Below are 25,858 nucleotides of genomic sequence, written 5' to 3' on the forward strand. Positions count from 1 at the left end.
TGAACCTCAAAGGAGCATGTTTGCCAATGGTGGCATCAGGGTAGCCCAGAGGTTCCTTGGGGGCAGAGGGGGCCACGGAGGTCTTTGAATCTGCCTCCTGCCCATGGCAGGAATCCTTAAGACTTTCCCTCCCCTTTTAATGGCCATTTCTGTTGCATGTAGGGTCAGGAGTGGGAAGCGAGCAATGCAAGTCCTGAAAGAATTCCTGCCTCCTTAGAGGATGGCTGGAGATTTTGCAGAGCCATATAAGCCCATTCATGAAGAAAGTTAAACAGCTGGTTGCTTGGGAGAGAAAAAATTAAAAAGCAAGCAAACAAACGTTTTTCCATTTGAAGATTGGGGAGGATGGAGGGGTGATGGATGGAGGGATTCAGATAAAGTAGATCAAATCAAAAGAGAAAGTTCTGAAATAAGATAGTGTAATTTCAGATGGGCCCTAAAGGTGGCAGTATCTAGCCAACTTTGGATGATCTAGAACAGTGTTTCTCCACCTTGGCAGCTTGAAGATGTATGAACTTCGGGTCTCAGAATTTCCCAGCAAGGGTGGCTGGGGAATTCTGGGAGCTGAAGTCCAAACATCTTCAAGCTGCCAAGGTGGAGAAACTGATCTAGAAAGACGAGGTCAGATCTGTGAATCCTTGGATAAGAGACACCCAGAAAACCCCCGAGAAATGAACAAAAGTGGGAAATGGAGCAAATGTTCTCAGGGAAGTTGGTGGCCAGATTCTCCTACATTTACCACGAAGCAAACATCTTGAATGTATCCATTAAAACACCAGGACTCAAGCTGGCCTCAAGAGAGGACTCACTTTTTCATGAACTTTGTAGTTTGGACCTGAGTTTTAAAGGGGCCTCGGCCTTTCAGGATGATGAGGGGGACCCAGTGGGAAATTGCCATCCAGCGGGACAAAGACAAAGGATCCTTATGTACAAAATATGATTATGCCTGAGTGTGTCAAGACAAATAAACAAACCCTCTGAGCGGCTTCGAAATGGATCTCGTTTGAAACAAAAAGTACCATTTAATTGGAATTCAGAGGCAACCTGCCAGTTTGGTAGTGACTCTTCCCTTTTTTATATATTGGATTTCTTGTAATTCATCTGGTGCGTGGGTGGTTTTGTCTGTGAGTGGATAAAGGAGGCACAGAGAACAACATTCCCCACTGTGCTTATTGCGAAAACCCTCCCTGCTCCTCCTCCTCCTCCAGGCTTCGCACTGGGAGAGGAAGAAAGAGGGGCAAAAGACGACGTGTGACATCCATAGGACTAGAATCTCCTTTTTAAAATAAAAAGAAGCTGGCGGATGACAGAAGTCAGATAATCCCTCTGCATCTGTAGCCTCCCAGTCATAACCCGAAGGGGTTTTGCCCCAGGCTGAGAAAGGAATGCTTTGGAAAAGTTCGGAGTCTCTGATTTGCCTATCACCTTTATTGTAAAATAATGGGCTCTATTCCAAGTGTATGCATGAAGAGGACAGACCTACGTCCTGTAACAATAACAAAAGGAGCCCTTGACTTTTGCATCTGTGAATTTGCTCCTTTCCTGCACAGCTTCAGGCCTTCTCTTTAATCCATGAGCTGCTTCTGTGATCCGATAAGATAAAACGGGACAAATTTCTGTGTGTATCTGACAGTCTGCCTTTGTAGGAGGGCATTGCAATGTGACCGTTATATTTTCAGACCTCTGTTTCTAAAACATTTCCTAGGATGGGATTTGTCTTTTTCATAGCCGCTGCACAGAGTCAGCCTCTTCTGCTGTGATCCCAGGATCATTTTCATAGCCTATAAAATTGGGCAGTTTGGCCCCCAACGGCATGGCACTTTTATCTAGAGGCTCTTACTCTAGCCATTTCGTTCACTCAGTTTCAGGAGATCATTCTGGAACTCTCCTAAACCGTTTGGTTTTTACCATCTGGAATAGTTTAGGATTATCTGTAAACCTGGCCGTCTCACTGCATACTCTGAAGTCAAGATGGTTCGTGCACCGGCTTCAAAGGCCCTGGTCCCAGCACTGAAGGACGGGGAGCCTTGCTTCCTTCCCTCCCTCTGCTGAGAAAATGACCCATTGACAGCACCCTCTTCCATTCTGGGCTTTAACCGGTTCTTGCTCCATGCAGACGGGCAGGTTCCCTTATCCCACGACCCATCATTTCCTCCGAGGCTTTGACAAGGTAATCAGCCAACCCTTTTGGAAACTCCAGTATCAGCAGGTCTTCTCTCTCCTGCTCTGCCCCACCGACGGGCCAGGGAGGCAGAAATTCTCTTTGCAAAATCCACCCTGATTTCTCTTTGGCCAGGCTTATTCCTCCACCTGCCTAACTATTCTGCCTCTGATTAGCATCCCTTTGCCTGGAACAGACCAGCCAGCCTGGTTCTGGGGGGTTCGTTCTTTCTGGGTCTCCCCTGCCCGTTTTTAGACCCTGATGTCACGTTGGCTCCCTTCCCGTCCTCTGGCGCCCAGCCTGACTTGAATGGCCAGCTACGTGCCAAGAGGTCAGCAACCTCACATTTGCGTTCTTGGACAATTCCTGAGCAGATGCCACCCAGGCCGAAGGACCCTGGAGTCTCTGAAGACTCCAACTTTCCATAGTTTTTCCAATTCCTTCCCTACAAAAGACAATCCTGGCTCAGGTATCTGTCCTATACCTTCCTCAGGGAAGTCAGATGCAAAGAATTAATTCTGTTTCTCTCTAAATTCCATGTCCTCATTAAGTAAAGTTTGGATTCCTTTTTTTTTTTTAATTTGATTTATATGCCGCCCTTCTCCGGAGACTCAGGGTGGCTTACAATGCATTAAGCAATCCTTTGCCATCCAGCAGCTCATCCAGTTGTAGTTCCGCTTTTCCCAGTTGTATAATTTTAAACATTCTTATTGTCACCCCATGTGCCTTTTTTTGACCATAAATAATAATAACCATAGTAAGAAAGACAAAAGTATCTGGATAGTGGACGTGGCAGGGCAGAATAGAAGAGGAAGAACTGAAGAAAAACCCCAAAGTGCAAAGTCTTGCAAAGGATGTGTAACGACTGTGGCAAAAGAAAGCAAAGATATTGGCCACCTTGGGTCCAATCCCAAAACATCTGGAGCATCTCTTGAACTTTATTGGCATTGGCACATTCACATCCATCAATTGCAACAGGCAGCCTATCTTGGAACAGGAAAGAGACCTTAAAGACCATCAAATCACCACATCTGCCTGTCCTGGGTCCTTGGGAAGGGCTTGATAGGCGGACAAAAATGCTAAATCCTTTTAAACATCTGTCTGGCTGTGCCATAATGATTCCTCCTCCTCTTTCTCCTCCTCTTTTTTGCCTTGCTTATTGTCACTTTACACTTTTTAAACAGAGTTTGCCTGGTGGTTTTGTTTTAAAAAAGAAAAATCCAAGGACTTGCACTTATTGAGTATTTGTGAGGCTGTTCCTGGGCAGGAAATCAAATACATTGTAAGAACTGCCAGTGTAGAAGAGCAGACTGTTATCTGTTCATTGACACGTTTGCTTTTCAGAACAGCCCCAGTAGTAAAGCTTACATTTCTTCTTTATTCTTTGGCCTGTCCAGCTAATTGAATATAAATGCGTAATTGAGAAGGAAAACATTTGAAACTCCTGCTTAATCTCCCCCATCAAACACCAGGGGCAAAAAATCCCGTGAACTCTCCCGGAGCCCTCGGTGAATTTGCTCTCTGGAACCAGCTTCCTTGGGTCCCAGCTCCAGTCTCCGCTCACTGAGCAGGAAGCGGTCATCCGCCATGGGCATGGAGCCGTCTTCAGAACGTGTATTTCACTGAATTCCCATTCCTTCCCTGCAAAACCTGAACACGCATTGTCCAATGGCTGGGTTTCCCTGTTCCTTAGAACCTCCGGCTATTCTCCTCTCTTCCTTCTGTCCACATCATCGTTCAGAGTAACGGCAATTGAGAATGCAGTGCTAACCAGACCCAAAGCTCTTAAATATTATTTCTCATCGCTTAGGAGAAATTCCTGGGATCTTCCCCTCTTCCATTGCATTTCGGATCCCTCAGTAAAGCCTCCGCCAGCCTCTCGTCATGCTCTGGCAAAGGACATTGATTCCGTTGACAGGCCTAGAGGGGTAAAATCCAAGACGGGAATAGGCTGGTGTGAAATATAAGCTTATGTGCGATGCTTACTCAGCTGGAATTCATTTCCTCTGTGGAAATTTTGAAATGACTATACATTTTCCCCCTGCTGCCACCTTCCCCCCATTCCCGAAATAAAATAACTCTAAATTTTTGTTTTCCTTGGAACTCTTTGCTCCCTGCCTCATGTACCTAGGTGTTAAGGTCTGATTCTGCTACTCCTACTATTCACGGAGAGACACAAGAACAGTCGAGGGAGGGATATGTTCAACAGAGCCTCAGCAAGCACCAGTGAGTGGCACGAAGGACATACATAAATCCAGTAGATCTTGGAGCTTCCTTCTGGAACCCAAGGCCTCCATTTCACAGGGGACGTGGCTTGCATCTGGGAATGCACCCGAGGGAAGGGGGGCTATGTGCAGCTGTCAAAGAAGGGGCCACTGAAGCCTTTGGGTCCAACCCCCCCCCTTCCCACTTGATCCATAAATGGTCCAACAGAGTTGTTTTTTTTCCCAGTTTTCAATCGGAGCCTGCCTTCCTGTAATCTGAACCCATTATTTCAAGTTCTGCTCTTTGGAATGAGAGAAAGTGGGTCTCGCCCTCCTTCTACATGACCCCATTCCAAGTAGTTCAAGAATGCTCTCCTTTCTATTAATATAGCAATCCTGTGCTATTAATATAAATTTAATGAATAAATAAATAATCTGCAGAGGAAACATGCATCACCATCTTCAAATACAACTTTCCAGTTAAGCACTTCATTATCATGCCATTCAGCCACATTTAACTAGTTTCTAACTACATGACAGTTTGATGAACTGCACACACAAACACACACACGCACGCACACACACACGTACACACACACTTGGAGGATTTGGGCTTGGCTAGAGAAAAGAAGGACTAGAGGGGACATGATAGCAGTATTCCAATATCTGAGGGGTTGCCACAAAGAAGGAAGATCAACCTATTCTCCAGAGCATCTGAAGGTAGGAGAAGAAACAACGGATGGAAACTAATCAAGGAGAGAAGCAATCTAAACTAAGGAGAAACTTCCTAACAGTGAGGACAAAGTTTAACCAATGGAACAGAAGTTGCCTTCAGACATTGTGAGTGCTTCATCACTGGAGGTTTTTAAGGAGAGACTGGACGGCCACTTGTATGGAATGGTACAGAGCAGGGGGGGGGGTTCTACTTACCTTTACTACCGGTTCTCAGCGGGGCCGCGCGTGCGCACACTCTTCTGCGCAGGCGCAGTTTTGATGACGTCAGGGTCGGTGGGCAGAGCCTCCTGCCGGTTTTACTACCAGTTTTATAGAACCGGTGCGAACCGGGGGCAACCCACCACTGGTACAGAGTCCCCTGCTTGAGCAGGATGCTGGACTAGAAGACCTCCGAGGTCCCTTCCAGCTCGATTCTGATTCTGGTTCTGAATGTATTATGTATATACAGTATATATTCACATATCTTTAATTTTTCTTCCCTTTTATTATTGTAAGCTGCCTGGAGTAACCCTATGGCAAGATACCCAGCAAATAAATTTAACAAATAAATAAATGACTTCTCATATTATCTACTGCTCAACTTAGCCATTGAAAAAAACATAAAGGGGAATAATGAACAATGATCAAAAAGCCCAGGAAACAGAGGAGATCATAGAAAGACCAGAGGGAAAGATAGAACAGACAAATCAACAAATAAAACAAGAAGATAAGGAGAAAGCAATAAAGACCTATGAAACAATTCAGGGAAAATACATGCTAAAAACCCAAAAATGGCACTGGACAAACAGAAAGATATTCTTGAAAAGAAGGTAGAGACTTGGGCAGAGGCTCTGGAAGCTTGGCAGCAAAAGATAGTAGAGGTGGAAGAAAAGCAAAAAAGAACGCCTATCATAATTACTTCTTTATTCTAGACTGTTGCCTTAAACCCTGGAAGTGACCCAGCTCTGAACTAGAGACCAGTAAGTGGCTATCAATCTCAGGGGCTCTACCTATTTGTCTTGGCTGCAACTCAGCCTCGGCCCTGCTACGTCAAGCTAAGAGAATGAATTATGGCAAGCAGGGCCATAAAAATCAGACAGCCGGTTCTGCAGGGTCTCTTAAAGGTAAGAAATAGCATTCCGACCACCAGCGACTTCCTCCTTTATCTGGCCTGGAGCTGTGAACTCATTCAAGGGCAGCAGGTTATATTTCTATCACACTGAAGTAGAAATCCTTTCCTTTGGCTCTGCTCTTCCCACTTTGCTTGAAATCCCTGTTTCTTAAATCTTCTGAAAATCTCGGCAAGAAAATTGCAGGAACCGATCCAGGTAGCCATCAGGTGTCAACACTGACTCAAAGGTATACAAACGCACACAAACCCAGGGGTGACTGATGCCCTTACAGAAAAAAAGTCAAAGTTCATCAAGAAAGAGTAATGTGCAGCAGGGCAATTAGCAAGCATCGATACCGCAGACCAAACTTCTGAATTCTCAACCTTCCATTTCAATGAATCCACACCAAACTATGTTCAGGCTTTCCCACTTTAGGAAGAGGCTCCAGTCTCTCTGTGGCCATCGCTTCCTATCTGGGGCGGACAATTTCCATCAATGGACTGGTGGCCTCCAGTCTGTGTGTTTTGGGAATCTCCCTGCCAGGAGACCCCCACCGTGTCTGCAGGCAGAGTTAGCTGAGAAAGCCCCCTCAAGCCATTCCAGTGGCATCTGCCACCCCTTGAACTCTGCCTGAGTTTGCTCTCTGTCGTTTGTGCCTTCGCCCTTTAGCACTTGATGACCCACAACCTGGCCAGAAGTTGTGAGGAATTAGCAAAGCCGGCCTGCCTTCAGCCTCCCCTTTCCTGGCCTGCTGGCTGGCTGAATCAACACCCAAACAGCTGACCAATGGCCTTTTGGAGCCACGGTCAAAATATAATAAATACATTTATTCAATATAATAAATAAGCTCAATATAATAAGTCAAATAATGAATGTGGTTCCTTTACAAAACATCACTGTAAGAAAATCCAATACCTTGTTGATGTGTGGCGAATATAATGGGTTTTGCATATGATGGGGTTTTTTTTTGCTCCAAGCTAAGCAAAACAGCAGCATAACAAAGATAAACACTCCAAAATGAAGCTTTCTGGCAGATTCATAAGACTCTGATAAAGAGTAATGGGCATATCGGGGAGAATTAGCTTTAAAACATGAACAATAACAGCAACTGAGTGAGGAAAAATGCGTCAACATCATGTTGGCAAAAACCCAGCAGCTGTAAATGCATAGAAAGGGACTCGACTCCACAGAGACCAGAAAATAAGCCGCCTCCATATTTGGTGTTTGGAACAGCTTGGAGATAAAACATCGATCGGGCTTAAAGAAGTGTAAATATTTATCTCTTGCGCAAGGACAGAAAATTGCTAGGATTGTGCATCAAAATGCAAAAATGGGAAGGTTTGCTCCTTTATTATGCAATTACACAGAATACTCTAGAGAGAGAGAATGCAGGGAAGACAGCGTAAAATAAAAATGCACCATTTCAAAATCCATCAAGAAAACACGAATCTAATGTGTTCAACAGAGAAAGAGTGAAGTAGCAGGAGACCGAATAAAAGCACAGAGGAGAGATTTTACGTTCAGAGCCTCACAGCTTTTTATAGGCAAAGCTCTCAAACACCTGGCAGGCGGAGAGCCAGCAGCCATTCCCACGCAGGGATTAATTCAGGGTAGAAATGGAAACAAGAAGTGGGGTCTGTAGAGCTTTCTATAATTCTAATTCAGGAACAATCAATATGAGAATGATTAACAGGCAACTAGAACGGATCTATTACCATTTAAAGGCTCTCAGCTCAGTCTGCAGTCAGACGTTGCTGGACGATGAGCTGAGGGGCTTAGAGACTGCAACCCATCTCAAAATGGCCGTCCTTCTCACCAGGCCTCTTGCCCTCATCATTGCAGGGAAGGGCAAAACAGAAGGCCAGACATCTGACTGATGGATTTTATGTGCCATCAAGTTGGCTGTTGACTCTTGGAGACCACACATACAGGGTCATCTGTCTCTTCGGTTCTTCCGAGGGTGCCCTCCTCACTGCTCTCATGGATCCCCTCAGCAGGTTCTCCTCTCCTTCGCTTTACTTTCACCTTTCCTGGCATGAGAGCCTCCTCTGGAGAACTAAGGCTTTCCGTACAGGTAGTCCTCGACTTACAACAGTAACTGAGCCTGGAATTACAGTTGGAAGTCATTGCACTTGGAAGCAGAGGAATCACCTGAATAGACCTGATTTTTTGACATTTTTTTTCAGGAAAGCAAACACCATTTATCATTAAGCAAATCCATTTTCCCCAGTGGGTGGGGTGGAGGTTTTTTTGCCAGAAATGGGAAGCAAAATGCCAGAAAAATGGCCCAAAATAAATAAATCACAAACTGGAGTCAAGTGGCCAGAAGATGCTGCGAACAGCTGTAAAGGTGAGCCGGTTCTCATACCCAAAATGTGATCACGTGACCGGAAGGGGGAGGTTGCCACTATGGTAACTTTGAAAATAGGTTGTAAGTAGCTCTGGGAGGGCAGCTGTCATAACTTCAAATGATCATAAGTTGAGAACTACCTGTAATGCGTCTGAAGTTGGGTAATTTGAGCCCAGCCATCTGCTCCTTGAGTGTCTGGTCATGCCTTTGTTGGTTGTATTCTCAGGAGGTTTTCTCCCAATAAAACTCAAAAGCATCAAATCCTCCTCCCGACCTGCTTCTTCAAAGTCCACCTGCCTGGAGGGCTACAATAAGCTGAAGCCTTTCCAAGAAGAGGCAGCCTGGAGTCCTTTGCAGAATCTTCCTCCTTGTCTGCCTTTCCCATCACCGACTCCCAAGGATGCACTCGGCCTCCTTTCCCTGCCACACAGCTGACTTCTTCCTTCCCAGTGGGGGCGGCTGCAGCGTGGAGGGGCCCATCCTAAATGGGCTCAATCGCAGAAAACAGTTTTATAGCCCCTGTTCACCTATTTCCTTTCCTATGTCCATAATCTCCTCTCCTTAAAAACGATCCTTTTTCTGATCCTTAACCTTTCCAATCCTTTCGGCATGGAGGCTTGTCCACTTCAGTAGGTGAAGCCTCTCCAAAACCTTATTTAACGAGTTCTAACACGAAGCAGATAAATCGTTTTATAGGGCCAAGCTGCTTTGCCATGAAAACGGGAATCCTCGCTGCTGGTTGCCTCCATCTTGCTGGGAGGCGTCCTTCTGGATCCCGGCTGGGGTCACCAGCTGAGCACCACCAGGCTCTCTCACCCACCTGGCTTCACCCTCTTCCATTCCTCTCTCCTCGTTCCCTTTCGTTTGGTGAAGCGAAAGACCTTTTCGTAAATAAAACGTGCACATATCCATCTCTGGGGAAAATGAACAAGGTTCCCTTTCGGGATTTGCCCCAGAAATATGAGCCACTGCTTCTCTGCAGTGCAGTGTGATCTCAGATCTGGTCATCTCACAAGAATTATGGAGCAGAAAGAGGAGCTCGGCAAAGAGGGTGAAGGGCGGTTCCCTTTTTATTCATGTCCTTTTGTGCAGGAGATACAAAACAGCAGTTGAGAAGAAACTTTGACCACCCATATCACATAAGCTGCTAATCAAAATCAAAGCCTCTGCAGCGGATCATTGTACATTTGGAACTCATTCACAAAGAATGTCTATTGGATGATCACTAAGTGAAGCCCGGAGTCGCCAATTGTGGTTATTTAAACAATTACACACTGCAGACAGATTCATCAGTGTGTAGCAAAGCCTCTCTATGTGGAACCACTTTTCTGGGATGCTCTGGGGTCCGTCCGCCTTGGACCATATTGTTGTGACCGAGGCCCACGTAGTGATTACCAAACACAATTCAGTCATGAACAAACTTATTTTATTAAACCAGCTGAGAATTAATTCATTCTCAGATTTAGTCCAAAACAAATTCTTCGGCCTTATCACCAACCTTTGATGTCTTTGGCAACCTGCCAAAGGCTTTTCTTGGCAAAACCCCCACAAAGTTCAAGAGACGCTGATAAGAAGCACTGGAATCAACGTTGCTTTTCTACAAAGAACTCAACAGCTTGTTGCTCCTCTTTTAAGCCTTATGGGAGTGGCCAATCATCTTCTGGCCTTACTCCCGAGTCGTCCCTTTTGTTTTAACTGTTCATGCCTTCTGGCAGCTCTGCGCATGTGTGCACTAGGAACAGGCTCCTCCTGTTCCTCTGCCTCTCTGCTGTCCGACTCTGAAGGCTCTGGAGTCCGTACATCACTCCCAGATGGCCCTGGCTCCATCTCTGCCTCCGATGCAGAGCCCTCGTCCGGGCCTTCCCCTGACTTCAGGACTGGCCCATTGTCCTCCCCAGCCTCCTCACTGTCCAACTCCGCTGCCAGGTCCACAGGCTGCTGGCGGACCACAACACATATTTCACCGAAGGAGACCTGTGACAGCCAGGAGGCAGTTTTCTGGCATGCAGTGTGGAGAGGCTGGTTTTTGGGTCCTGGAGGCAGGAAGGGTGATGTGATCGAGCAGTAACTCTCAGGTAACCACACTTGATAGTCTTCCCTTGAAAACTGAGTACTGAGGTGAGGTAAAACACACCAAGCTCAAAACAGACCATGTCATTCTGAATGTTTTTGAAGGGAGGGGTTTCATTTAATTTCATTGACCTGAGCTACCAATCAACTATCTTTAAGTCTCCCCAGTGTAGCACCAGTATTCACTCTCCCCACCCCCGGATACTAATCCCATCCAACCTCCATCACTGAAGATGACAGGAGAGGGCAACTAGGGTAGCCCGAATGGCTCAAAAGCTCTTGGGTGCAGCTGGATTTGAAAGCACTCTGGTCCTGCAACAACTGCAGCCCTGGCTGATACCTTGGGAGATCCTGGTGGGAATAAAGGATCTTCCCTGGTAAACATGGAAAAGGTGGTGCTGACTGCCTAACTCCGTTGGGCCATGCTGCCCCCAAATGATCCCAGGATAGAAGGCTTAGGGAGCTATCTTCTATCTAAAGTGAGGAAGAGGAAGGAATCCTTCGCACGCCCTTCACCTTGGACATCTAGATGACCTGGATGCAATGTACATTGCCTGGATCTTTACTTGTGTGGTACGAAGACAGGACACTCTCGCAGTTGCCTTGTCTCCCAGGCTTGGGACTCGGTCATTGATAGGCACTGCTCTACAGGGAGGTGACATACTTCGCTCCCTCAGCAGAGGACATTGGAGGGGCCTGGACCTAAATGCTTGATGGCCAACCATCAAGGCAGTCAAACCTCAACTGTCAGTTCCCAGTTTGCAACCATGGGGTCCACATGAAGAAGGCCTCCAGGCAAAGGGAGGTGGAGAAAGCCCCTGCTACTCATGGGGTCAGCACTAGGAAAGCTCACCGCTACTTACAGTCTTCCCTAGAAGTGCCATGAGACTGCAGAATATTCCATCCCAGCTCAAAGGGGGTGGACGCTTGACCAGGAGCAAGCCAAGCCACTCCGGAGCCATCACAGTACAGAAGAACTCAGCCTCGTGATGGACTTCAGCATCTCTAATTTCTCTAATTCAGCATCTCTCATTTCTTGTTTCTCCAAATGGGCTCCAGAAGATGGTAGAGGACAGGAAAGCCTGGAGGAACATTGTCCATGGAGTCACGATGGGTCGGACACGACTTCGCAACTAACAACAACAATTTCTCGTTATGGGGGATTCCAGCATTATTGATCATTCTGAAGTAAGAAACAGGTTGTCACCAAGGTAAATTTTAGGGTGTTGTTGTTGTTGTTGTTGTTGTTGTTGTTTACAGACGAGGAAGGAAGGGAAATCCCATTAATGTTTATTTATTTTTTTTGCAGAGGAAGTGAGGGAGAGAAGAGAAGATCTCTGATGCATTACTACAAGACTGGGTCCCTCAGGATCTCCGGCAAGATCTCTGCAGCCTCCAAAGGCCTTGCCTTCCCCTGTAGAGCAGCGTGGAGAAAGCAGTCAAGAGCACTAATGAATCTGCATGGGAGCAAAGGGCTCTCCTTCCCCATCACGCTTTTCAGAAATGCAGGGGAAGGAAGACGAAATGCACGGAGCTAGTAAAGGCAGCACTGTAAAAATTTAAGTAAACAGAGGAGGTTCTTAAAAAAAAAAAACACCCGTTCCTTGATGGCTTGGATGCTGGGCCTTCCCCTTCCAGAGCCTCCCCTTGGCCACACCGTGTAGTCAGTCCAGAGCAGGATTTCCCAATCTTGGCAACTTCCACACGTGTGGACTTCAGCTCACAGAATTCCCCAGCCAGCATCTAATTTAATCATCTAACTGAATCGTCTAATTATGGCCTAGGAATTTGGGGAGTCAAAGTCCATGCATCTTAAAGCTGCCAAGGGTGAGAACAGCTGTCCTAGAGAAAGGGGCTTCATTGGGTTTTCCAGGAAGGGCAGAGACTGGGAAAGGGCTCCTTGTTCTTTCCTTGGTAAGAGACAACAGCAGCCCCTCCCCCCTTTCAGCCCTCCCCCACCCCCTCAGAGTGTCGAAGTACACACACTGTCCGTGGAGCTGAAGGCCACAACAGCTTTGAAAGGCTCAACAGGGATTGCGCTACAGAGAACAAGAACACATTAAAACTCTGAAAAACAGAAGTATCCCTGAAGCTACATTAATGATGTACCATTATTATTTTTAATTCTTTGTAGTTATAGTTTAAAACACTCTTACAGGGATTCTCTTCCCCCTTAATTCCACTGATAAATCCAGAAATATCTGAATAGACGGAAACACAACCTGGGCAAATGACCGTTGAAACACCTTGCCATCCGAATATGATCCCTGAGATGCAGGCTGTGCCCAGGTTTTCAGAGTCACTCAGAGCCAAGAACCACTAACTGCTTCCAAATCTGAAAAAAGAAATTCATTTGGCATCCATGAAATAAGTAGAATAATAGCTGCCTTTTATAACGGAGTGAAGGCGGGGTGGAGTCTGAATTTCAATGGCCAGATTTAGCAGAGGATTAACGGTTAGTGAAGGGTATATTGGCATCCTGGTTTAACATGCCCAACCTGAGCAGGATGGTGTCCTTACAGTTAGCAGAAAATGCAGCAAGTGGCAGGAGTATCATTAAATCAGGTAGCCTCTTCTAGTCTGATTTAACTTCCTAAGAAAGTATAACGTGAAAGTCTTGGTTGACCATGAGCCTTTGCTCTGCAGGCCCATCGATTGACGACCATAAAGGAGGTGAAGAGCCTGACCTGGACTGAAAGCATGTAAATTAATGAATACAGTGAAACAAAACATTTTGTGTTTGTGAATCTAAGAGAAAAGAGAAGGATGTCATAGGAATGAGTGACCTTGTAGAGTGGAGTGGGTGAATGGAAAGGGTTAAAATGTATATCAGCAGAATATGAATTGGTGTCATCTTGACAGTTGTGGATAGCGGGAAATTGTGGAATGGTGACATGTAGTATTCTCTAGGGAATAATGAGAGAGAGAGAGAGAAAGAAAGAAAAAGGAAGGGAGGAAGGAAAGAAGGAAGGAAGGGAGAAAGAAAGAAAGAAAGAAAGAGAGAGAGAGAGAGAGAGAGAGAGAGAGAGAAGAAAGAAAGAAAGAAAGAAAGAAAGAAAGAAAGAAAGAAAGAAAGAAAGAAAGAAAGAAAGAAAGAAAAGTGGATACAGTTTTTGCTTTGTCGGGAAAACTGGGCTGGGACATGGCATGCAGTACAATCCAAGGGTTTACCAAACATGTGCGAAGGGAACCGCTTTGTTTGTTGCTTACCGCTTGTTCCCACTGTAACCCAACTAGTTACCCTAGATCTATGAGTTCTCCCATATCGTGCGTATATTTCAGTGAACTTTCTAGGTTTATGTTTATGGATCGGAGTTAGATGTGCACACGCCGGCCTCTCCTTATTTGCGTAAAGCCAGTAATTTCTGACTGTTGCCTGATGAAGCCCCCCATTCCCTGGGCAATGGTCCCGAGAAGGCTGCTACCTGCATGTGGGGGGCGTTTCACGTTCCCTCACCTCAGTGTTCCCAATCAGCACCGAATGCAATTCTGCACATCCACTCATTGTACCCACAATTTTGCCTGTGTGGCATTCCAGAGGACTATTATTTCAAGCCTCCTGTGAACTAGAGAGATGTTTACATTCTAAAATGATTTTTTAATGCTAAGAATGGGCAATTATGGACTGAAAATATTACACAATGTAGCATTTCTTTTATGACATATAGGAATGGTCTCCATAAAAATAATTCCTTAGAGACATTCAGATTTAGAGACTTTGGAACCTACGGCTTGAAATGGTAAGATGTGAATTAGGAAAGCGCATTCTGGAGTCCTGAGGTCATTCCGGTCTCATTGTTTCAGCTCTTTTAGCAAAGTACCTGATTGCCAGGCCTTTGTTTCCTCACAGGAAGTTTACTCCATCCCTGTCCTTGCTTCGTGGCCTTCACCGTTTATAAAAAGCTGTCCTGCTGAGGCTTACGGTACGATTTCTCAAAGTCAGAATGGCTTCTTAACAATTGGTTCAGTGTACACGAGAGCCCCCGTTCTCCACTCAGGGATGTGGTCAGCCTTTTGCACGTGGGTTTACCTCAGATCTTTCCCCCATATGGGCTGCATCAACAGAGGGATGGCGTCAGGATTGGGGAGGGGGGGTGGAATACTGGTCTATACCACAACTGGTGAGGCCCTATTTGGAATATGGCATCTAGTTCTGGTCACCAGAATACCAAAAACACAACACATGGACCATCGTTTCATCTGGAAAACTCTGAGCACCTGAGATCGAGCCAAGTCCAGAAACACCAGAGAATTCCTGGAGGCCTGGCACTCAGACAAATCAGCCATCAATAGGCACATAGAGATAAACAACATCTACACACCATTCAAAAGAGATAATCAAGAAGCCCAAAAGGAAACAAAAACACTGAAACACCTTTTCGTCAGCAATCAAATGACCAGAAATCAATACCAAGTTTAACACTAGATTAATAATCAAGAAGTAAACAATACCCCAATCAAGGAACTACTAACAAAGACAAATAAGCTAAAAATAAACAATAATCTAATCAAGGAACTACCAAGATCACTCCTACCAATACTTACTGGTATATAAAATGAGAGCAATGCCCTCCCCTTCTAGCATTGGTGACGTTACCTAGTTTGGTAACGAAACGCCTGCAAGAAAGCCACCAAGCTCAGAGAGCACCCCCGAGCAACCATTTTTCTCTTCTATCGGTCATTAATCCAGCCTCAGACAATTGTTATACAAGCCATTAAGAGGAACAATCTGGCTAGGCAGAACTTGGTTCCCAGATGGCTATGACTTGCTTGGACACTGTGGGAATGAATGGAGTCAAAGGAAGGGAGAAAGTGATGTAGAAGATTTAATAATCTTCTATAATTATGGATTGCCAATAGTTCTCTGCAATCTGTTTCTTCTCGACAAATGGGAGAACAAAAATTTTTCAGAGAAAAACTAGCTGTAATAAAGGAAGTTGGAGACGGTATAGCATAGCTCAACATACATCTGCTCCTAACGTCTACAGGCCTGAATTTGGAAAGATGGTGAAAAGAGCACCTGGGATTGTGATGGGAAAGTTCGGGGCGAGAAATCTGTGCATTCGTGGTGTGTGGGCTGCAGTCTACTTTTGGGTGTTGAGAGACGGATTGCATGATCTTCCAATGGGGGAAGAACTGCTGAGCCTGCACAACTGAACAGCCTCATCAATAAACATTTGCTCAGATTTGGGGGCTCAGCCGCACATTTGCAATTTGCTTCTCATCCATGGTTGCTTTCCTGAAAGCAGTGTACAAATATGTCAGCTGGCCTGCTGAACAAATAGTTCCCCTTTTTGGCTCTTTGGCCAAACATCTCCGAGAAGCATTAATTCGTCTTGTCAGGAGCCTGAACCAATTGGAAGAGGTGCTTTAGTGGTTTCAGCTAACTCTTAGTGGTTTTGTCACAGGCTGTTATTTTTAAAGATGCCTTCAGATCAAGAGGGAGCCAGGAGAGAAGAAAACTGCTCTCCGTATAGTCAAGGCTGCACAGCTTCTTCTGGAAGACTGAAACCATCGTCCCAGAAACGAGAACTCTTCTATCAGCCTAATTCTTGAAGCAAGTTTGCACCTTTGAGGTTCCCTTGCAAAATTCACCTTTCCCTTCCCACCCAAACTGACTTTGACAGTTCAGCATTACAAAATGAAATTTAACAGAGACAAGTGCAGATTTGTTCTCTTAGGAAAGAAAAACCAAATGCTCAAATATACCTGGCTTGTATGTGCAGAACAGACCCTGCAATGGGATTCTGTGCATGGATCCCAATTACTGCCGAGATCTTTGGTTTACCCACTAAAAAGAAGGGATCGGCCCAGAGGGTATCACCTACTCAGCTTACTTGTTTCAGGAAACCTGCCACAGAGGTTGCTCAGGCCACACTTCTTAAAATTGCTGAGAGACACTCAAGGAGAATAAGACTCCTCCTGTGAGTAAGTCATTCAATGTCAGCAAGGAAGGTAGCAATTTGGACTTATCTTCCAGATAAGCAAGGTGGAGATAGGCCTTAAATCTTTCAGCAGATCTAAGTTTGGGTGTTGGATTGTTTTTAAACTCCCTGTTTCAAATCAAATAATGTCCAGACAAGCTGCAGAATTTTAGCTCCAGGATCATACATCATTCTATGGTGATATCATAGAAGATCTGTGGCTCAGAATTGAAGTGTGGAGTTTTTGGTGCTCAATGAACTTGGTTGTCTGCTTGCAGGTGTTTCTTTACTCAGCTAGGTAGCACCAACAGTGAGCGTGAGTGAGTGTGGGATTTGCTCCCTGTTTATATACAACCGCTTGCCCTGCCAGTGTGGGTGGAGGTGTGGTTTCCTCCTTGGGGGTTCCTTGATTAGAACATTGTTCTCTGCCTGATTGTTTGTGCCAAAAGGTCAAAGTTATTGGGAAGCAATCAAAGGTTAATTTCAACCAAATTGAAGTTTACCTTTAAAGTCCTTTGTGACTTGGAGCCAAGTTAGTTATGGGAACGTCTCTCCCCAGTGGCATCACCTGTCCTGTTAGATCCAGCAGGAGACTCATGCTCCAGGCCCCATTTGCAAGGAAGTGGCATCTGGCAGAACCCAGGAAGACACGTCTTCTTCCCAAGAAGCTTCCCAGGCTCAGGCTCCTTCTGAAGATGGCTTCCCCCCCAGAAGTTGTGGGTGCTCCATCACTGGAGGCTTTTAAGAAGAGACCGGGCAGCCCCTTGTCTGGCATGGCATAGGGTCTCCTGCCTGAGCAGGGGGTTGGACTAGAAGACCTCCAAGGTCCCTTCCAACTCTGTGATTCTGTTCTGTCCCTATTTCTACGTATTGCAAGAGAGGCTGGAACACAGCTATTTAATGTTATAATTTGTGCATGTAGAATAGTAGAATAGCATTTGTAATACTGACTTCCCTTATAGGAAATAGGCAAGAAGCTTTATAAATGACCATCACGGGGGTGGCGCATGGTGGCAGCAGCACTGAAGTGGCACAACATTGCCCAATTTCAATCCCATGAGCATTATGGGTCCTGCATTCTTTAAGGCAGCCCATTTTAGGTACGTGGATTCAAAAATTGTCACCCTGCGATGCACCATTTTGCCCAATTGCCGGTTACAAACAAACATACAGGAGAATTTAAATAGTATACAGTTGTAATAAGTCGAGGATTACTGTATAGTTTCTGCATTTCTTCTTCAGCAGGCAAGACCAGGAACCTGTTTCCACGGGAAGACTAGAAATGTCACTTATGAAGGGGATCATAAGAGAAGGAGTAGGCTTCACCTCCCCTGTCTGCCTCCCATCCAGGGAAGGATCCGGCCCAGTTGCTTCCGAAGGCTTAAAAAGCCTCTTTGCTCAGGCGGCGGTTCTTGCTCGCTGGCTCGCTCTGCGTTTGTCCGGGGGGCGCAAAGAGCGCCTGCCTATCTGCTTTTGGTCCCAAAATCGGATGTCCTTAGCCTAACAGGAGCCCCTCCATGCCGTAAGGCCGTTTTGAAAGAAAACGTTACCCCGGCAGCGCGCAGAGCTGCAGGATAGCCGAAGTCGGATAGGATAGCTCCCTTCTGCCGCGCAACGCACGAGGACCGCAGCTCGCCCTCTTTGAAGCGGGCCCCGCTCGGCTTATGCGCGGAACATGGCCAAGGCGGCCCTCGAGAACCGCCGCGCTGCTTGGCTCGGAGCGCCTGGTCTCCTCTGATCCTTGGGGGGGAGGCGATGTGTTGTGTTAGTTGGAGCAGCTTCTTTTGCGCAGAGACCAAAAAACAAGCAGGCTGGAAAGAGAAGAGCGAGAGAGGTTAAGCTCTTTTTTTTCCCTTTTCTTTCCCTTTTGCTGCAGCTGTTTTGCATTTGCTTGAGAATGGGCTCCTCCGCTGCAGGAAAGGAGCTTTTCGGTTGCACATGCCAGCGGTGTATGGGAAGACCATAAATATAAACTTACTTGAAATGTTTCTGCAACTTTGAAGCTTCTCAGATTATAGTTGTGCTTCTGCTGATGAGCTGTTCAACACTTGGACGAGCCAAGTCTTCCTACGAATTTGAGAAGTCAGGTTGCCAAATATAGTTATTTATTTAGACAATTATATGCCACATACTACAAATCCGTGCTTGTAGACAACCTATCGTCCTAGGTACATTTTCTTTTACATGCCTCCCGCCAAGATTTCTCACAGTTGAAGAAATTTCTTGCCAGATTTGAAGTCTCGGATTTGCTCCGTAGACTTAGAAATCCTCACGGGAACTGCAGCATCGTAACTGGATCATTTATCTTTGATGCCTCCAACTAAGTTCTACAGAAATTCAATGGGAATAAATCAAATTAGAAGAAAACTCTACAGACTGATACTACTTTTGCAGGTCATATAGTCTTTGCTATATGGACGCCAGTTTCTGCTGAAGGATCTTACTGTATTTGGGGAAAAATTTTGGCAGAAATATTTCATTCTGTTTGTATGGACACAGAGGGTGGACCTATTCAATTCCAGCCTCCACAATTACACCAGGAGGTGAATTTTGGAGAAACACATGTTCAGAAACAATATGCCAAGAACCTAATTTATATAAGCATCTAAGAGCAAGAAAATCTTTACAGCTGATGGAGTGTGGATTTTTCAAGCATGAGGAGACATTCTAAACATCTCATATTCTCATCCTTAAAGTTTTTGTTTATCATTGTATAGAATCCTAGGTTTTAGTTTATTTGGATTTATATACCGCCCTTCTCCCGAAGGACTCAGGGCGGTGAACAGCCAAAATAAAACACATACAATATAAAATTTAAAAAACAATTTAAAACTTATTAAACAAATTTGGCCCATACTAATTAAAACACCCCATTTTTAAAAACAATGTAAAATTAAGCAATTAAAAAGAGTTAGGCCAGCCCAGCTTGTTGGAATAAAAAGGTCTTGAGGGCACAGCGGAAAGTGCGTAAATCTGGGATCCTCCGTATCTCTGGGGGGAGCTCGTTCCAAAGGGCAGGTGCCCCCACAGAGAAGGCTCTTCCCCTGGGGGCCGCCAGTCGACACTGTTTGACCGGCGGCACCCTGAGGAGCCCCTCTCTGTGGGAGCGTACTGGCCGGTGAGAGGCTACCGGTGGCAGAAGGCGGTCTCGTAGGCACCCAGGTCCTAAGCCATGGAGCGCTCTAAAGGTGATAACCAATACCTTGAAACGCACCCAGAAGACCACCGGGAGCCAGTGCAGCTCGCGCAGGAGAGGTGTTACATGGGAGCGCCATGTCGCTCCCATAACCACCTGCGCGGCCGCATTCTGGACCAGTTGGAGCCTCCGGGTGCTCCTCAAGGAGAGCCCCATGTAGAGAGCATTACAGTAGTCCAGTAGTCCAGTAGTCCAGGTTGGAGGGCATTAATATTTAGGCTGTTGTGCTCAAGTCCCTGTTCATTGCAGGAATCCATGTTAAAGCATCCAATACAGACGGCTCACCATCCTCTCTTAATGCATCCAAGGAAGGGAATCTCACCAGCTTCCTTTGTAACTGGGTCTCCTGTGACACACAGGTAGTCCTGGAGATGTGACAGGTCACTTAATCCTAATCCCTAATCCTAACCCACTCCGTTTAAGAAGACGGCCATTTGTCTGGAATGATACGGGGGTCTCCTGCTTGAGAAGGGGGTTGGACTAGAAGACCTCTAAGGTCCATTCCAACTTTGTTATTGTGTATTCTATTTAGATATAATTCACTATAAATCAACTGTGAATTACCCAGATGTTTAATACATTTATTAGAAGGATTAATGTAATGAACCGTAGTTATTTAATTAATTATTCCACTGGTGCCCTTTCCTGGATAATTGGTCTTCAGTGCAAATTCTCTGTAATCAATAGTACCTAATTCTTTTGATCATTGCTGATATTGCTTTCAGTCTCGACACCTTCTTGTTTTATAAATTCAAAGCAGTATTATGATTCTCATTCTTGTTCACGAAGAGGAATATTTAAAACACAGAATACAAAGTGCTTTAAGCAAAGAGCTTCATTTAGAGACAGCCTCAACTCACAATACCTAATCTGTTGGAAAAGAAGAATGCTCAAGGAAAGCCCCCAATTGTCTATTACAAAAATACCAAAGAAATCAGTTTCATTTACTGCAAAACAACCACTTTCTCCTTCCCAGAAATGGACCGATAGAGTCAAATTTCTGGGTCAAAGATTTGGGGAGGAATAAAGGCTTTATAATTGTGTCCTTTGGCCGGGCTGTATAAGCCATTTAAGAGAGCCAGTTTGGTCTGGTGCAGGGCTGCCCAACCTTGGCAATTTTAAGACTTGTGAACTTCAACTCCCAGAGTTCCCCAGCTAGCCACCCCATCGATTAATTCTTCTCATTGTCAGGAAATTTCTCCTCAATTCTGGTTTGGATCTCTCTTTGATCAGCTTCCATCTGTTACTTCTTGTTCTGCTCTCAGGTTTGGAGAATAGGTCGAGCCCCTCTTCTCTGTGACAGCCCCTGTGTCCCTGTCCCCCATGCCCCCCCCCATTGTACTTTCCAGTTATTTGCAAATTAGAAGGAAGGAAGCAGGGACAAGGGCCAGGCTAATGCGAAAAGGAAACAGGCAGGCAGCCTGACAGATGAGACCTGGCCTCTCTCTTTACAAGCCAGGTGCCCCTTGGAAGGACGGCATTACAAAAGGAAGGGTTGTTGCAAACTTCATTGCATAAGACAGCCTCTATTCAAACCCCTCCCCCCTTGCAAGAGGCACCTATATACAATGGCTACAGGTTTTCTTTGGCATGGCATTAGTGAAAAGATATCACCTTTTTTTTTATGGTCCACCCACTATGCCACCTTCCTCCTCCTCCCCCTCCCCCCTCCTCCCCCTCCTCCACAAGACAGACAGCCTAAAGGCAAATGAAATTTTAGAATGAAAATACACCTTCCATCCTTTTCCAAAGCTTCCAATGTAGTTTAAAGGGGGGGGAGGAGGAAAGAGGGAGGGAGGGAGATGGATAGAAGGAGATTTATGGCTCTCAAGATCAGTTCAGATGAAACAGTCGGTTGTGGGGGGGGGAGGGTGGGGGGGATTGTGAAGTTGCTGGTGACATTTTCCAGGCACAAAAATCATGGAACTCTTCTTCATTGGCTAGAAAGGGACACGATTCATTCATCCTGCAGTTCGCAATTAGGAACATAAGGCAAAACTGCCATTTGGGGCTGTTTCACAGCTACTTTCCTGCCAGGATAAAACTGCTGTTAATAAAGTTTCAGCCACTGGTGCCAGTTAATTGTCTCGCAGGAACTCCTGGCATGCAAAAGGGCCTCTCATTCATTTGCTGTCATTTATTGTTTGAGCCCTTCTTGAAAAGAAGATGATTAGGCTCACATCTGGGCTTCTTGCTCTGCCTGGCCAATACCTTTGTGACAATTCAACAGGTGAAGCTGTTCCTAGAAAAGAAATAGAGGAAGTGAAGAGACAATAACCAGCCTAAATTTCTTGCCCCTTGGAGACCAGGGTTAGATTTCTTATAAGATAAGAAAAAACAACAGTTGGCTTTGAGATTTGAGGATTAGATCTGATTTAACTATAGAGATATTGTGTTTTCTTTAAAATACACGATTCACATTTGACCATTTGAAATTAAGAATATCATATGAATATTGATTTATTTGAGTGTTTATTAGTAGTATTTTAAGATACTTTAAATATCAATTATTCATTTAAATTAGAGGTTTGTTGCATTATTATCTCTGTACTGAAATAAGTTGGAGGTCAGTTTTGTTACGTAATTGTTCGATGTATTTTTATTCACTTTTCACCTCTCCGGTCCTTTTTTTCCTCTTTATGTTAGTTGGTATTTTAATGTCTGCTTCTGGAACTTAATAAAGATATTTGGGGGTGGGGGGAATAGAAGAAGCTTCACCTGTGGGATGTTGTGGAATGCATTTGCCTGAGGCTCAGGAGAGCCTCTCTCCCAGATGGATTCAGTAGCATAAGAGTAAAATTTATTTTCACTGTTCCAGGCTGCTTTTCTGTGTCAACCTGTAACTGATCCCATCAATGACCAGTTGCAAAACAGGAGGGACGTTTCTATCTTACCTACTTATAGAAAAGTGAGAATTCCCCAGCATTTCCTCATTTGGAACATCCTAAATCTATTAAATCTATTCAAGAGGCAGAAGACGAAATCCCCACACGTGTAGTTCTCCCACGCATAGCCCAAAATATGGATCTGGTATGTAGATGACACTTTTATCATAACAAAAAAAGGAACGCTTAGAGAAGAAACATAAAAAATCAGCAACATTTTCAAAGGAATAAAATTCACAAGGGTAGAAGAAAACTACGCCTCACGGCCCTTGCTGGATATCCTCAGCAGAAGAGGAAATGGCAGCAAATTAGAAACACAACCCTATCAAAAAAAAAAACCACCCACACTAACCAAGTGTTGCATTACCAAACTAACATCCTAACCTTCCACAAGAGGAGCTGTGCAAGAACGTTATTCAGCTGAGTACAAATGCACTACAGCAACCCAAAACATCAGAAGAAGGGAAAAAAAGAAGAAACCGACTGCCTATTACAACGTCCTCCAACAAAATGGGTACCCACATCTAAACCTCATCTAAAAGTTCTTGACCACTGAACCCACAACAACACAACCAATACAGGCCACGAAAACAGGATCGTGAATCTAAAACATCTCAGAAATAACCAACAAGGTATTACAACCGCACAACATCACCCTAGCACAGAAACAAAATAAAATGTCTTAAGGAAACCAAAAGATCCAGTGGCCCAAAAAGAAAACAAAAACCAGAACTCATCTCCAACAGACAATGTCAGGCCTGTAACAGCCACAGTGTAGGACAGGCAGGCAGAAGGCTAGCAGGGCACTTCCATGAACACCGCCCAGAAGTCCAAAGACATGGTGAAAAGTCCTTCGTCTCTCTCTCAACACGTGGACAGACTCAACTGCAATTTCAATTGGAAAAATGTGGTCATCCTGGACCAAGCTAAATCCAGAAATGCTAAGGCACCTGAAAGCTTGGAATTCAAATAATCAGCTATCGATAAACGCATAGAAATAAACCATACTTACACACTATTCAAAAGAGACAACAAAAATACAAGGACACATCCCCTCGAGCAGCCAACACCCAAATAAGAAGGGAGTAATACCAAACAAACAAGCAGAAACAAGGAATTGCCAAGGAGAAAACCATGCCCCCATTAACACTCGCAGGGCAAGCTATTGTGTACTGGCAGGGTGGAATCCCCACACTTCTTAGCACTGATGATATTACCTAGTTGGGTAATCTACAAGCAAATAACCAAGCTCAGAGAGCATTAAGGGCTCCGCTGATTGATTATGTGCCATCACGTTGATGTCATCTCTTAGCGATCACATAGATAGATTTCATCCAGGGTGATCTGTCCCCCACCTACCATTGGGACCATTTCTGAAGATGAAAACTAGGGGGTGAAGACTCCTTTTTTCAATCATGTTGTAGCACTCAAAATGTTACAAGGGAAGCTCTTTTGTTTTCCCTACAGTATTTGGTGCTCCCTTCTAATATCTGACCATATAGACATTTAATATTAGCCACAAATTACTTCTTCCAATTAAAAGTAAATCTGCTTAGGAATCAGCTCTACATGATGGACTAAACCTGGAAAGATTCAGGTTGAAATCACTACTCTACCAAGCAAATTACTGGGTGATTTTCCAGGAATTGTTGTATTCCAGGTCGATTGACAGGGATCACATGGAGAGAATTTTTACTCTCTGATTTTCCTTAGACTTAGCCAGGGATGCTACAAGGAATTCATTTAGTTCTTAAAGTAAAGTGTTTCTAGAAAACTGGTGGGCCTTATCCAGTATGGTTGGATGGACATAGTATGGACGAGAAACAAAGCAGTATACAAATAACATAACTAAACAGACAGACAAAGTTGGAACTTGTTAATGTGGACAATGATTGAAATATTCTAAACCTTTCCCCTCCGTCATTGTCTCTGTTTTGTTTCCTTTAGGAAGGTAATTTTGAGAATTTAATTTGGCCTTACTGACATTTCAGGGATTTCTCTTAACCCGTCCCAAAGCTTGCAATCAAAACTCCAGTTTAATAGGGAATTGTTGGGAATTTTCTTGATGTCCAACAATGGTCAAATCCTTTGATGTTGTAAATTGTTTATTCTGCAACACTGTAAATTGTTTACTTTGTTGAAAATGTTTATTCCAAACTGAAAAAGTCGACTGTAACATTTTCCACCTAGGAAACAAAACTGCATGAATACGGTATGGGTCAGGAGAATACCGGCCTTCAGATTAACACGACTTCAGTAGCGAGAGATTGAATAATTGAACGTGACCGAGAAGGGTGATGTGGCTATAAAAAGACAATGTCAACAATAAATTCATTCATGGAAATCTAATTTCTGAATCACTGGAGATAATTGCCAACTTTATTCTACATCGCAAATATTGCATCTAGTTCTGGACCCGAAACTTTATGGAGGATTCAGAGAAATTGTAATAGATTTGGAGAAGGGCAAGAAAGATTACCAGGAAATAAGGAAATAAGTCCTATGAAGAACGTTAGATGGAACTGGACATGCTTCATCTCAGGAAAAGAAGACGGACGGAGGAGGTGAAGGTGTGGCAGCCTTCTTCAAATCTCTGGAAGGAAGGAGGCCCATAGAGGATCAAGGCGTGAAATAATCCAAGGGGACATAAAATGGATTTAAATTACAAGGAGGCAAATTCCAACTGGATGTCAGGGGGAAATCCTGACAGTAGCAACAATAACCCAAAGATGTGTTGGTCTCCCATCCGGAGGGGGGATTCAAGCACAACCATCTAATGGGAGCGCTCAGGTTTGGACTCCGGCCCTGAGCAGATGGCCGGCTTCGGTGGCCTCCGTGGCCTCTCCTAGATCTGTGGGAGCCAGATCGTTTTCCTGAGAGTGAATGGCAAAGAGTTGTTTTCCTGAAAATTACAGCAATCTGCGTTGGAATGCCGGGGGCTAAATATGCAGAACTAGAAGCGCAATTCTGAGTTTTGTTTGGTGTTTATGGAGCTGTTTGTGGAACAGTAAGTGTTTCTGCCTCCTCTAAATATTATGACAGGCCGGGGGCTGGGCGAGGGGGCCAGCGGAGTTAGGATACGGGGTTTATTTAAGTGAGAGAGATTACACCAAGGGCAAATTGATTCAGCTGGAAGAGTTAGGCTCATTCTATACACACGTTTTAAGTATTTAAAATCTGACACTTTCAGCCAATGGATAAAATGTTCTGGAAAAGAAGAATTTATGGACATTGATCCCTTA

The sequence above is a fragment of the Pituophis catenifer genome, unplaced genomic scaffold, assembly GCF_029215685.1.
Source record: "Pituophis catenifer annectens isolate HBS135680 unplaced genomic scaffold, rPitCat1.0.hap2 SCAF_4, whole genome shotgun sequence".
NCBI classification, from domain to species: Eukaryota; Metazoa; Chordata; class Lepidosauria; order Squamata; family Colubridae; genus Pituophis; species Pituophis catenifer.